We start from the raw sequence: 12547 nt of genomic DNA, 5'->3' as shown, positions 1-12547 counted from the left end.
CACAGTGAGATGAGACTCTAATGTGTGTGACCAGGGACTCCTGCTGGCATCCGAATGCTAACGACTATCAATGGAAACGCACACACACACACACACAAACCGCCGTCATGGGAGATGACAAGATCTATGTACAGTACATTACATATGTTACTGGTACACAAATACATATAGAGTCCAATTGTTTTTACACACACATACACCAGATGTTCTCACATGCAATAAACATGCCCATAACAAGTTTCAAATGCATACACACATAAAGTACATATTCATTGCATGTGCACTGTCACCCCCCTCCACACACACATATATGTACATGTGAGTATGTGAGTGTATATGTGTATGTGCGTACACAGCCTTCACAGTGAAACACTGCACCAGAAAGATTGGAATCAATACTCTCAGCTCTGTCATTTGTCACATCTTTACAAGGCTGAAGCCATCTGAACACCAGTCTATTCTACTTTGGTGTCATTTAACAAATTGCTCCACCTTGCAAAGATGCTCACATGCTCACTCAAACATGCACACCTAAATACGTAGGGACAAACATATGCACCATTCAGACTTTTGGGACATTGTTAGGCATGCATAACGATGATGTACTTGCTAACTGTTTATCACCAAAACATTACCAAACCATGGATGGGATGGAAGTTTATTTTTAACATTTGAAGCCCCTTTGCCACATGGATGTAAACACTGATGATGATATTTGCTACTATCATAATCCTGAGCCACATTTAACTTATGCTGCAGTAAGCCTACGCTTCTAATTTTTCTATTTTGAAAATGGAAAGTATGAAAATGTGCTTCTTCTTTGAGAAAAACAGAATAAAAACATATAACACCATTTTAAGTCAAGTATTGTTATTTACATATTGAGCAGGTTTTACAAAGCATTAGAAAAAAATTAGTTATTGTATTAGTCTGAACAAAACCAAAATGTTAAAATACATGTAAAATTATAGTCATAACAAATCGAACAAAATCAAATTTCTCAAAACTGGACAAACACATGCAGATAATAAAGAGTATGAAGTTAATCCTGCATGTTTGTGCTAAACTAGAAACAAATGGGCCTGTGCTGTGATGTTCCAAAGTTCCATCTTTTGACATCTTTTTGTAACAACAATAAAGCATACGTGTATATTGATACAATGAAATTACCAATAAAGCTGCTGTCATTCACATATTTTTCTGTTACTTTTGTCAGACAACTAAACTTACCAGAATTTGAGACTGGAAATCAGCTCATCAACACTACGTGTCATTTTTCCAGACTGTCTGAGCAATGAATTTAGCTTTACTTATATGTACAATGATGAACCACAGAGAAAATTACAAGTTGTGAAGGTTTTAAGACATAAACCTCAGCACTGTGCTATCGGACATAGTTTGGTTAATAAATCTATTCTGTTCCAGTGTGTGATTACAGGGACAGGAATGGTGCTCCAGTTAGGTGGCCAAGTCCAACCCTAACAGTAGCTTGACTCAACTGTACATGTAACAATACTGAATGTATCCTAAGAGAAAAAAGCTGGACAGTTCGGTCATAGCCTCCTTTCAGTGGGAAGTACTGGGGAGGGGTTTGGCAGATGATGTACGTTAATGAGATTAGGGTTGCAGTTCGATGCTTTACGATTCTATTTACATATTTTCTATCCTATGCTATGTAAAATACAGGACTACATTTATGTTAAGATTAACAGTTGTGATTATATCATCATTTTGGACTGAATAAAATGTCCTTTTTTTGTCATTTTGGCTAGGTTGCTATGGTTTACAGTTCCTTCGGCAGCAGCTCATACAGTAATTAGGTTGGTCAGAGTTATAAGTTGGAGCAGTTGTAAATTAAGAATAAAGGAAGTTTAGCAGGGAAAATAGAAGTGATGAAGGATATCAGAGGAATGGTATGAGTGCCGGAAATAAGAACAGATGTGAGGCAACAGATCTTCCTTACTTCCTTATTGACCTTTAGCAAAAGTTTCATTTAAAAGTCATATGATTTTTTAGTCAGTTTCGACATACCAACATCTATATAACTTCAATCTGCTTATAGTGGTGAATGAAACAAAATTACAAGTTCATTCATTGGATGTTTTTTTCTTTTTGAAATTCAGAAACATTTTTTTAAATGTATTCCATCGAAGACCCATAAATGCTAAGAATTAATGGAGCATATGCTTCTACTCACCTTTCCATTTGCAACTTTGTTGTTGTTTGCATTGACTACAGATTTATTACAGCCTACAACTGAAAAAAAATACCAGACAACTGAATTACTCCATTTGTGCAACTGCTGTTTCTGTTGCCTTTCAGCTTCCAGACTTGAAGTTGAAGAACTGTTTTCTTCAGCTAAATCACAATTATCCAAAAAACATTTTAATAGCTTTGTGCAAGGTTGAATTGTCTTTTTTTTCCCAAACCCATAAGGTGTTTTTCCATAACAGTTCTCACTGAGTGCATTGCCAGTGTGTAACTGGATCTTGGAAATTTCAGCAAGATTGCTCCTCTAACCAATTTTCCTGAACCCTGTGGTAACATTCCAAAAAGCTAGATATGACTTTATTCAATTCATCCAAAACGATAAAGCAATAAAGCCCCAACCACTTTCCACTGCCTTACATTTGCCTTACCACACACTCACTCTCTCACACACATGCTGGCTTACAACATACTGTAAGTGCAGTTAATCCTGGCAGTTCTACAGTAAGCGTCCTCTTGAGAAGGCTCTTTTTCAGCACCGCTTTCCAGGAAGGATTAAGCAACACTTAGGCTTAGATGATATTAGATGATATTTTTCTACTTTTTAATCGTCCCGCATTTAACAGCATTAAAGTTGTCCAATAAAAACGCATTTTATCTAAAAGTGCAATGTCTTGTATAGGAGTTATGTGATACAGAAGGCCTGTCAGCCAAGGATTAATATTTTCATGTCTTTCCTTGTTATTGGAGGCTGTAGTACTTTTGTAAGGGCGCTATCATATTATGGAGTGGTCTGCTTACTTTTGTAATTAATGTCTATTGCTCATGCAGCATCAAACAGCAGTTTTAGGAAAACTCAGAGGCAAGGGACGTCAAAGATATGATGGTGGAACATAATACCAAAGCAAAACACTCACATCAGCCAGTTAATGAGTTCTCATTGTAATCATATGGATTTTGTAGATGTGTTGACAAAAAAGGTGTATGAAAGTTTGTGAATCCCTTCAAATTTTTGGTATTTCTAAATACATGTGACCGGAAACATTATTATAAAAAAACACCTTGAAAACACCTAAAACACATTATTTAAAAAACCCCCAAAGAAGATAGAGAAAACGGTGACACAAATTAGACACAAATACAGTACCATACTTTTAGTGAGGAAATTCATTCAATATCACATACATGTGAGGGGCAGGAGTATTTGAACCTTTACTTTCAGTATCTGGCGTGACCTTCTTGTGCAGCAAGTGTGCAACTACAGATTACAGATGACTTTTGATCGGTCCTGAGGCCTTCTGGCTTGTCTATGTAATCTTTAGTAAACTGCAGATGGACAGCAGTGTTAAATTTGTGTTCTATTCCAGCGTGGTACCGTGATAGGATGCCACCTGTGCAACAAGTCCACTAAATATTCCATAGTGAACTGTCAGTGGTATCATAGCGTGCTAACCCTCGTAAAATGACAGAGCGCGGTCAGTGGATGCTGAGGTGCATAGTGCGCAGAGGTAGCTAACTTTCTGCAGAGTCAATCACTGCAGACCTCCAAACTTCATGTGGCCTTCAAATTAGCTCAAGAACAGTGCATAGAGAGCTTCATGGAATGGGTTTCCATGGCCGAGCAGCTGCATCCAAGCCATACATCATCAAGTGCAATGCAAAGCGTTGGATGGTAAGCACGCCACCACTGGTCTCTAGAGCAGTGGAAACGCATTCTCTGGCATGACAATCACCGTTCTCCATCTGGCAATCTGATGGACGAGTCTGGGTTTGGTGGTTGCCAGGAGAATGGTACTTGTCTGACTGCACTGTGCCAAGTGTAAAGTTTGGTGGAGGGGGCATTATAGTGGGGGGTTGTTGTTAAGGAGCTGGGTTTGGCCCCTTAGTTCTAGTGAAATGAACTCCAATTGCTTCAGCATACCAAGAGATTTTTGACAACTTCATGCTCCCAACTTTGTGGAAACAGTTTGGGGATGGGCCATTCCTGTTCCAACATGACTGTGCACCAGTGCACAAAGCAAGGTCCATAAAGGCAGGGATGAGCAGTGTATGACTTAAAAATGCGCTTCTGGAAAAATGGTCAAAAATTCCCATAAACACACTCCTAAACCTTGTGGAAAGCTTGCCCAAAAGATTTGATGCTGATGTAGCTGCAAAGGGTGGGCCAACTTTATATGAAACCTTATGGATTAAGAATTAAGATGAGCGAATGCTTTTGGCAACAGAGAGTATTTTTTTTACTATGTTCCAAAAGTATTTGTATTCCTGAAGAACTTTTTCCGACATTGGCCAAAAAAGTCCAGCATCCATCAAACTCTATATTTCATGTCATTTGTTTAATTGGAATCTTATTAATGCCAAAATATAATAATACATAATAATTTTGATAGGTTTACAAACTTTTAAGCACCACTTTATTTGTACGTTTGGTTCCAGAGCTCATCTTAAAAATATAAATCTGAGCAAGGCAAATCCTTGCATCCTCTTTTCTGTGATGCAAAGACAGGAGACTAGAATGGAAAACGCAACACAGACCTAAACTGCACTCTCCGTATGCAGTCCTGCCCGGTTTTATAACTGTATCCACCACACAGTGAGACCTGATGATTGCAGTTGTTTGAGAAGAAAATTTTTTATTCCTGAAGGCAATATTCAGACCAGCCTTTTTGATCTGCCCTGAGGTCTGCTGCTGGGTATCTCCTAATGAGCGAGCAGCCATTGACCACATTCTCTGCTTATTGATTCTCAAAGGTGACATGCACTAATAGGATTCTGCACTTCTGGAATGAAATATCAATGAGGAACAACTGGAGCAGTTTGAAGACAACAGACTTAAAGAGAAATGGTGGTCCGTTCTGATAATGACTACTAAATACATATATATCAGCATTCGGGAATCAGACGTGCTTTTTTGAGGTGCCAAACTGATTTTTATTGCCAAGAGTGAAAACAAATATGTACAAATAAAATCTACTAGTACTGAAATCATATAATTGAAATAATACAGGATAATTCTTATAACTATGCATTTTTGAATTGAAAGAAAAAAAAGCAAATTTACAGAGAGTCGGTAGTTAAAACATCGACCTCTGAAACTCAAACAAATGCTTCCCTGTCTAGATAAATAGTTAAGCTGGATCACGGCCACTCTGGACAGGGGAGGGATACACAAGCAACCAAACAGCTTAAAGTAAAGATGACACCTCAGACCACTGGGACTGCGTCTGAACATCTCACACCTCTTCTTTACCAGACCTGGAACAAGACAACAGGCTTTCTCCATTTGCACTCATTGATTCTATCACTGACATGTGTTTGAGACTTGTTTGGCTAAAAGTCGAAGTTAGAACACATCAAACCATTTGATTCATGTTCTCGACGTTGATGATCGAAAACGGTATATATTCATGTCATGATGAAGAAGACAATGTCTGGACTCAAAACACATTCACATTCAAAGCTAGGCGATTGTGAAAAATCTTAAATTATAGCATTTAAAAACATAGGTATTGGAGTATTACAGTATAGCACTTCCTGCCTTAGCCCTATGCAGGCTCTGAACACCCAGAGGTCTCAAACGGTGATATACTGTTTGCCATTCTGCATCACCTTGTTAACTGCTGCTGTCTAACCTATCTGCTCTAACAAGCAAACAACACATTTCAAGCTGAGGTATTTGTAGCTGTGAAGTCAGAATGAGAAAAATACATTAAAGGGGAAAGGTTATTATTTTATGCAAAGTAAGCTCCTACAGTATCCTACAGCTCTGGGAAATCTTGATCCCAAAGGGAGATATAGTTTTCTTTTTTTTTCTACCGCTATGTACTGCAGATAAAACACTGACTACACATGAATACTTCCCACATCCCCATAAAAAAAAAAGCCAGATTAAAAAATAAATAAAATGTTCCTTTTATCACATTCAATTAATACAATAAGTTTACCTATTCAGGTGCTGTCATACACCTGTTGATGAGTGCTAAAATACTGTTTTATTGCAAAACTGAAGGTTAGTGGACTGGATGCTATTGAGCTCTTTATCCTCCAAATAATCTTGTAATAACGCACTCCAGAAGGCCTTAGGTTACTTTATGCACATTTGTGTTAACAGTTGACATGCCCACATGTCAGCTGCTCTGCAAGAAGTCCAAACACTTTTAATGTGCTACCATTAAGAGCTGTATTGTCACAGCTCTTATGTTTGAAGGAGGTGGGAGCGGCAGTGGCGGGGTGCTCAGGCGTGACTCTGTAAAGTGGAATCATCTTTCCTTTGAAAGGACAGATAGTTGGAACTCCTCTTAGAGAGTGATCATTAAGGATAACCACTAACACCACAGTCCAAGAAGAGACAATTACCTGCAATCACAGCGGCTGCCGAGGGGAGTGGCGCTTTATGCAAGTGTTTGTGTGTGTACGCGCAGAGGTTTGTTCACCCCTTCACTTGGCGTCTGGATGGCCCCCGTCTGCACAGCCAGTCATCTGTCACCATTACAGGACAAAGGGAGCAGCGTCTCAGGGCCATTACTGAGATTGCTGGAGATGATTTGGAGTGTCCTCCTCAGCACCAAGAAAATAATTTCCTCACAAAGAGGTGGTCCCTCAGCTTTGCGGGCCCCTGCCAGCTTGCAGGACACACTGCAGAGCCCTTCTTATGCTTCAGTCTTCTCCAGTAAGAGTGATGGACACAGAGAGGATATGTGCATTGTGTGCATATACAGAGAGCTAAAGAGAGACAACAGACTAAATGTGAAAGAAGAGCAAATGACAGAACTCTGAATCTACTGATGATACTTTGGGGAAATGGGTGATTGAGAAATGGATACTGAATAAAAATGTTCAAGCTGGATTGAAAGACAAGTATTTCAGATAGTCAAACTGAATTTGGCGTATCTCTAACACAATGCCTTGATTTGGTTCATGCGTTTTTTTCCCTCGCATCTCCTTTCCACTTCTTAATTCATCCTCCCTCCCTACCTCAGCCTCTTTCTCTCACTCACAGACTGCTGCCCAGATATGTAGCTTCATTTACAGTCGAGCTGACCTTGGCTACAATGTGGATGAGTGTTTAAAGATCAGTGCTGTGAAGTGAGCACTGTGTATGTGGACTACTGGTCAGTGGCTAGAGAGCTGCAGTTACCCTCTTCCTTCAACACCCCCCCCACACACACGCACACATACACACACACACACCTCTGACACACAGAGATCATGATGAATTGTCCTCTCTGCAGGCTCAGATTGTTTTTTAAGGTTTAATTCAGTTTCTTCCTGTGCTTGGATGAACAGCTGTGCGTATGTGTGTGTGTGTGTGCATGCGTGTATTGATGAGTGTGTTTGCACCTCTGTGTAGGTGTGTCACAGTTTGTGTGTGAGATAGGGAGGCAGAGAAAGGAGGAAGAAAGAGGGGAGGAGAAAGCAAAAGAGAGAACAAACACGAGTTATGGATCTCAGGTCTAATGTACTCCAGTAGGTCAGAGAGAGGGAGGTCCTCCGGTCGCCATGGAAATGGTAAAATCTGATCAATACTCAAGGTTACAACCTCTTAACTTTGACCTCTCCCTTGAATTTTTGTCTCTCTCCCCATCTAGTGTTTTATGATCACTAAACTCAATGCAAAACAATTAATGTCACATCATAATTAATGACAACGCATACAATACATGTCTACTGTCATTAAGTCATTTCAAATGATTTAAGATAAGAGCGGGCAAATTCACAGTTGTTTAGCATAAAAAAATTCTGTTTCAATTAAAGGAAGGGCACCAATTTAATACTGACAATGAATGTGCTACCTTGTTGTATGATTTAAAGGCCCTGAGACACAAGACACAGCAACAAACCAAAAATAAGAGATAACAAACATTTCACAAAACATGACATTATCAAGGTTTCAATTCAATAGCCAAGCAAATCTGAAGCGATCTTTTGAAAAACCGTAACAAAGAAATACAAAGCAGAGATATCTCCATTAACTGGTTGAAAGTGAATGAAATAGACTGTGTTATGTTGCTCGTTTGGTGTAAACCAAGAGAAGAAGTACTTTTTCAAACCAGAAACAAACATTGAGGAGCAAAAATTCTAACAGCAACTGCGATGGACATCCACAAGAAAAAAATGGATAGAGCTCTTCATCTGGAATTCTTTTAATCTCTAGGAACATCTGGAACATCGCTGGTCAGTCATAAGAGGTTGTTTAACAATTCAGACCAAAAATAGCTGGTGAAACATTTGTTAATCAAGTAACATGATTAACAAAGCTTCCATTCCCGCCAAGGCAAATAAAGTCTTCTTTGAAAGAGGCAAAAACCACCTCAAGATATTATGCAAACTTTAGGCACATTAGTATACATTTTTAAATGTACTTTTACTGTTATTCCATTTTCCGTTCATTATTTGCATCTTCTAAACACAAATCAAAGATTACAGTTACTGAAACAGAAAAGGTAATAAAACATTAATGAAACAGAAAGCTACAGCAAGAAAAAAACACTACAAAATGAGGAAAAAGAAGAGAATGAATTTTCATAAATTTTCATAACATACTGCAACAAATGATAAACACAACTACGGATTCTGAAACAAGGTTGTGTTTTTTTTTAAATACAAAAAAATGCTGTATTTCTGCATTGTAACGTATGATTACAGACATCCTGGATTCTATCTCATGTGTGCCTCACTGACCTGAGACTGTCCTCTTCCTCAAAATGTGGTGTTGGTTCATACAGGCAGATAAAGCTAAATGTTACTTTAAAAGAACGTGGAACCTTTATTGGTAGTCAGTACTACATGTAAAGGACCTTAATGGCATCCATCAGAGTGATTCATGTCTTTTACATGTAGTAATGCCACGTAGTTAAAGGATGTTTTTTAGCCCTTACCATAATTGTTTTATAACCATATGATGTCATAGAGTAAACCCAACCATGAAATGAAAAAAGCATCTCAGTAAACCCCATTCCTCTCCTCCTTTATGGATTCTTAAATGAAAGACTTGAATATGACATTTGCTCTGTGGAAATGCTCATATGAGTCTTACGTCTTCTGCTTGTAGGGTCAGTCCTTGACAGGTTGCCGTTATGAGGGGAATAACCAAAGGACTTATAGTCATTTTAGTTGGAGGACTTGTTACTCACCTGGGACTTCCACTGTTATCTTGTCTTTTCTTCTTTTAGATGTAGATGTTGGAGAATGTTAGCTTACAGGTAGAGACAGGTATTCTACAGCCATCACCGATACTATGTAAGATAATGCACTAAATCTCAATGTCCTAACATGCAATCATTAGTTAATAAGATATTAACTCTCAAACTAGTATTTTAACTCTCAATTTTGTCTGCACAAAAAAGTTGAGTGATACAATTAATCCTACAAAGAACATAGATGTCTGCAACCAATTCCAGAAGAGTTTCAAGGAGACAAAGTTGAACTGGAACATTTAAAGTTTAGTTTGAGTAAAATTAGACAAAAACGTGTCATTGAAGTCCCTGCGCTGGACTGGTGACCCATCCAGGTTGTACTTTGACTTTTGCCCTGTGGTGTCTGGGATAGAGCCCAGCCTCCCAGCGACCCTGAGTTGGATTAAGCAAGTAGAAAAAATGGAGCCATGGAACTGAAATTCACCATGAGAACTGTCACTTATATACTGCAAAATGTCACAGCTCGACAGAAAGGCGATTTGCCAGCTGCAGTGTCTGATAGAAAGTGTAGTGTTTAACATATTTCAGTGCGGACCAATGCAATGAAGTGCAGAGGAGACCAAAAATTCTATCCTCAGTGCATTCTAGATTGTATGCAAGCCTTTGTCTCTTCAAATTAAATAATATTATTCTAACACCCAGTATCTTTTTGGGCTGAGAATGTTGCAGAGCAAAGAAATGGCCAAATCGAGACGTCGAATAACAGCAGAGGAAAGACAAAAGTGAAGACAACCTGATTAACCTCTTGGCTTTGTCTAGTATGTTCATCAAAGGAGAGACAGCACTGCTTGAAGGACAAGTGGAGACTGTTTCCATTGCAGCGAACCCAAGACCAAAGTCACAGTTTGAATTTATCAAAGTCAATCTGTCCCGGCTTTCCTTCAAACTGAATAAAAAGTATGGCTGCTCTTCATTCAGAACAAAGCGTGAAAAAAAAGGCAGAAGCGACCAATCACAATGAAGTCCTCTAGACAATCTTTTTCTGTGGTTTGAAAGACCATATTTAATAACCAAAGGTTGGGTAGACGAGAGAGTGTATTCAAAGCTACTAGTGTATTGTGTGCCCTTTTATCATCTGTGATAAAGCCAACAGAAGCATTACTAAAAAATTTAAATTTATGCATAACATAATTTGTGATTAATAGTCTAGATATAAAAAAGGGGTTTGAACATTATTTATGTCACTGAGCAACTGATTCTAGTCTCTTTATGAAACCTAATGAATGATCCAGTTTCTAAGTTTATTGAAGTAAGAGAATAAGCATGTGCAATATTTTGTACACTTGGCATAGATAGATTATAAAGATATAAAAAAAACAGAAGCCAGCAGTGGAAAATAACGAGTAGAAGGTGGTAGGAGTCCTACCCACCGAGTGACTTTAAATCCGTTAAACCCTCCACAGATTGTGCTAGTGTTTTGACAATGGTCAGTAAACTATCTAAATTGCTGTGTTTTAGTGCCTGTCTTTCTGTGCTGAGCTGGGTAGCGAGGCGTGAGGCTGTCAGCCTCGTCAAACGGCTTTTCTCTCTGGCCGCAGCGCTGCTATCATCATCACCGGCCTTTCAGACACCAAACTTTGTCCCTTTATCTCCGATTGTGCCTCTCCTTCACTATCCTGCTGAAATTACCCTTTCATTTTGTTGTGCCATAAAATTACAGCCTGGTGAAGATTGGCAGTGTTTTTCTGTAGAGGGAGGGGTGCAAATCAATGTTTTTGTTGTGACAGTGTACGTGTATGAGTGTGTGTATTGTGCATGCATGTCCTCAGAATGTGAATGCAGTGATGTGTGATCGATGTGCCATTGTTCGCAAGTATGTGTGTGTGTGTATGTGTGTGTGGGTGTGGGTGTATCAGAGCTATCACTGGGGATAATAGGACTCTTGGTAATGCCAGACTACTGGGGCAAAGACCCCTGTTTTACTGGAGACTTTTAGATTTTTTCAATCAGTAAGAGGAAAATAGCAAAGTAATACTGGAGGTGGGGACCTGTGATGGGGCAAAGGAGAAAGAGGGACTGTGTTTTGTCTCTGTGTAAAAGCAGTCATATTCACTGCAAATATCAGCAGTGAGGAGATGATTCTCTTTGCTCTGTGTCAAAGTTGAAGCTCGACAACATTCAAGAGACACAGGCAGATTTTTAGACTGAATTAATCTGGAGGTATGCTTAAATTCTTTTCATTTTTCAAACAGTATGCCCAGTATTGTTAAGAAATAATCTTATCGGTTCATTTTCATTTTTTCATAACTCACATTCAGTACGGATTAAAGCAGTTGCCTGTCCCATATGTAGCATTTGAGGAGATGAAATGGAGGATGCCATTTAACTCCATTTGTTATATGTAACCACCATCTCTTCGCAGAGTTTAACCATAGTCTATTTGTTGCAATCATGATTTTGAACTACTCTAATGATTGAGGTTCTATGCAAAAAGTATCATTGAAATAACTGGACATAATGAAGTTGTAAATAACAGGTTTTCAAATTCTACTGACATTGTTGTGCAGTTGTATGAGTGTGCAAAAGATTAACTCTTGCTATAGTGTTTCTCTCCCCCCCTCCCAGCTATTAGGCTCTTAAAATGGTGTATACTTAAAAAAAGTTAGTGAACATCAAAAATGTTCTGTGAAACATGCTTTGAAAGTCAAGGAAATCAGAAAAAAAGCTCTGAAGTAATTCCGAGAACTTCTCTCCTCTATTTCTGAGCCATCAACTGTGTCTGAAACCAAGAGGCAGAGCTTCTCACCCACATGTTTCTTGGGTAACTGTTTGTGTAGTCAATTAATAACCAGCATCGATATTAGCATGTTTGAGCAAGGAGCGAGACAGTGAGGGCATACATTTCTGACGCCGACATCTCGTTATCTCTCCTTCTTCGTTGACATTTTGCTCCACTGATACTCTTCACTGGCTGGAGAGTCAAAAACAAACATGGTGTCTAGTTTGCACACAATCTGAAAGCTATCTATCTAATTGGGTAAACAAGGTTTCCTTTGTAGATTCTGCTCTTCTTATGGCTCTTGAGTATGCTTGTAATACATGGGACACTTAGGCTGTTGTAGTCTTGTAGTTTGCGGGTGAGGGTGTTGCTAGCCTTCCTTTATGGCTGTTGTTAGCTGACTCAAAGGTCTCTTTGTTATGTG

Source organism: Leuresthes tenuis, unplaced genomic scaffold (assembly GCF_036924035.1).
Source record: "Leuresthes tenuis unplaced genomic scaffold, fLeuTen1.0.hap1 SCAF_2, whole genome shotgun sequence".
NCBI classification, from domain to species: domain Eukaryota; kingdom Metazoa; phylum Chordata; class Actinopteri; order Atheriniformes; family Atherinopsidae; genus Leuresthes; species Leuresthes tenuis.
Note: the sequence above shows the minus strand (reverse complement) of the source record.